At 40.6% G+C, this 2,736-nt stretch overlaps 1 protein-coding gene across 4 annotated transcripts in view; it reads left to right on the top strand.

Annotated features, from left to right (window-relative positions):
* The window catches only part of LOC115244238 (retinoic acid receptor RXR), a 99,059-nt gene that overhangs the window by 12,797 nt on the left and 83,526 nt on the right, over positions 1-2,736 (top strand). The window lies entirely within an intron of this gene.

The raw sequence follows: 2,736 nt of genomic DNA, 5'->3' as shown, positions 1-2,736 counted from the left end.
GGAAAGGACGGCGGGGGCGGCGGCGATTCGGCGCCAGGGTGTCGGCGGGTAGAGTGGGGCAAGTGCACACTGCAAGCGGACCCTATATGCAATTGGTTGGAAAGTGCATCGCTGGAGGGGATGCTGGAAGAGAGCAGCGAGAGAAAGAGAGAGAGAGAGAGAGACAGAGAGAAAGAGAAAAGGGGGTGGGGAGGAAGGGTCACGGGAGGGGAAGGCGAGTGCACGCACAAAGTAGACATATAGGTCAATGTCGGGACACTCCTGTGCACTGTTTAGCACGAGTTACCTACTGACCCACTTGCCTCCTCCTTTTACGGGTACCCTGACCAACGTACTTTACGTGTCCTCCTGATTACCCGGTCGCGCCCGATCGGCATGTCGCGTTGTATTCCCCGGTATCAGTTCGAGGTTGGGGAGAATCCGCGCACGCGGATGTGTAGCGTAAACCTGTCTTCGAAATAGGAAATTTTGTTTGCGCAGAGCTCCGCGATTATATGTATATGGCACACGCGCCAAAAACGATGACTCGCATTAATAACGCTTGTGATAACGCATGATTTCGTCGCTCGCGTTACGATGTTATCATAGGAACCATGGTTGTCGGTGACAATCATTGCTGTCATTGTATTAATTTTGTTTTCTGATATATTATAATGAATGATATATATAACATTGTAAGGACAGAAGGTTGTTTTGAATCACCCTGTATAATAAATTTTCTTTTCAGCCGATTAGAAATTTGGAATGTTTCTTTCTCTTTCTCTCTTTATCTCTCTCTGCTTTATCATTTTATTAAAATTACATACATTTTTTATTATTATTATTGTTTATTATTATTAAAGTACATCGCTTTGCGAAATATATTTTTACGTCAAAATCACTTCGACCGGCAAATATATTGTGTAAGCCTTATCTTTATAAAAAAAAACAAAAAGCTTTGAGCTTCACGAAGCGCGGTACCGCTTTTCGCTTTATAAATCCATTGGTAGAACCTCCGCGTTCTATTTACGGCCCACTATTTGTCTTCCGCGTGACGAGATGCAACGCGGGCTGCATTGCCTCACCGGGTGCACGCAGGTGCATCTCGTCATCCGGGCATTTCCGGAGCGGAAAAATTTCAGCGACGTAAAACGCATAATGAAAAGGGAGCGCGTCGTTCTTTCCCCCGGAGGAGGGAGGGAGGGAGGGAGGGTAATCCCGGTCGGCTGCGCGACCTATATTTCTTCGCGTTTCCGTCCAACAGGTCCCTTTAACTGCGGCAGTACTGGCCTGGTTCATCTCGTCCTCTCTTCTCTCTCTCTTTCTCTCTATCTCTATCCTACCGTAATTTAAATACATCTCGTTCCTGCTCGCAAAATCTTCCGCGTCGAAATATATTAGCGTGTTTTTATTACAGTCGCGCGGATGATATAGTAGCAGTCGATAGTAATAGCAGAAGAGAGGAGACATTTATTGTCCTGTTTTACAAGGGAAATTTAAGAACTAGAAAAAAATATACGATATAAATCAGGGTGTGTACTCCGTGGAAGAACATGGAAAACCTGAAATTTTTAGGGATTATTTTTGTACCTGGAATAATCAAGGGATTCTCATAGGATTTTATTTGGTTTTAGGGAATTTAAAAAGAAATATCTTTTTGATAATTTTGCTCTTATACTTTAAGCTTTAAGTAATCGGTGAATTATGTGTTTAAAATATATTATAAATATAATATACAATGTAATATATTATATAATAATTTATAATTTAATAATTTATTATTATTTTTAATAAATGTTTATGTTACAAAAGCTATTCAGATTTTTTTCAGTAAATTTGCAAATCTAGTACTTGAAACTTAAATGGCTCTGTATTTTTCCTTTGTACAGGTGAGAAGCATCAGAAAATACATATAATAAAAAAAAACTTATTTAGAAAGTTACAGTAAAAAATCTTTAAAAATAATAGAAATTCTTAAAATATTTTTTTTACGTGGAATTGTGGACAAAAATATCATTGAGTATTTTGATCAATGTGGAAAAAAAATCGAGAACAAAAGAACATTGAAATTGTATTTAATGCTGCAACTCGCTCATTTATAGGCAGATCGTTCCGCGAGCGATGATCGAACAGCAGTCTACTTTTGAAGACTGAGAATCGAGTGAATCGGAGAGGGAGAGAGAGAGGGGGGGGGGGGGGGGGGGTCGAATTCCAAGACGTTGCTGCCCTGTAACGAAAATAGAGCGGAAACGAAAGATCAATATATATAGAGTGTTCCAGAATCATTGCATATCCTTCATTCAATGTGGAATAACATTCGATCATTTATCGGGATGCTCGACAAGAGCACCTCTTGTCTTGAGATAAAACTCGGTTTTACCGCACTAGTAGTCTCACAACAAAGCATAATAATGGGCTAGTATAAGCGATCGATGCGCAATGCTCGATCTCAAGTGTGGCGATTTAATTCGGACACGCCAATCGTCAATTTGATCGAATCTAATCGAACGTATCCGCTTTATTTATCACCTCGAGAAGGTCTCGCGCGTTTTACGTCTGTTCGTTAATTGGGGGGAGTATCCGGGACGAATCAAAGGTAAAATCGATGGTTTCACGTGACAATGGCGCGGCCACGCGTTATTTACAATTAGTAGTAGTAAAAAAAACATTGCGTAGACAAACTTTACGTGATGCCATCGTCGAAGAGTGATCAAGTCAGTTCTCACGTTCACGCCAGGAGGCGTTTTTTTTTTTTTT

This window comes from Formica exsecta, unplaced genomic scaffold (assembly GCF_003651465.1).
Source record: "Formica exsecta isolate Colony F162 unplaced genomic scaffold, ASM365146v1 scaffold80, whole genome shotgun sequence".
Lineage (NCBI taxonomy): Eukaryota > Metazoa > Arthropoda > Insecta > Hymenoptera > Formicidae > Formica > Formica exsecta.
The sequence above is the reverse complement of the archived record's forward strand: the minus strand, read 5'-3'. Positions and strand labels throughout refer to the sequence as shown.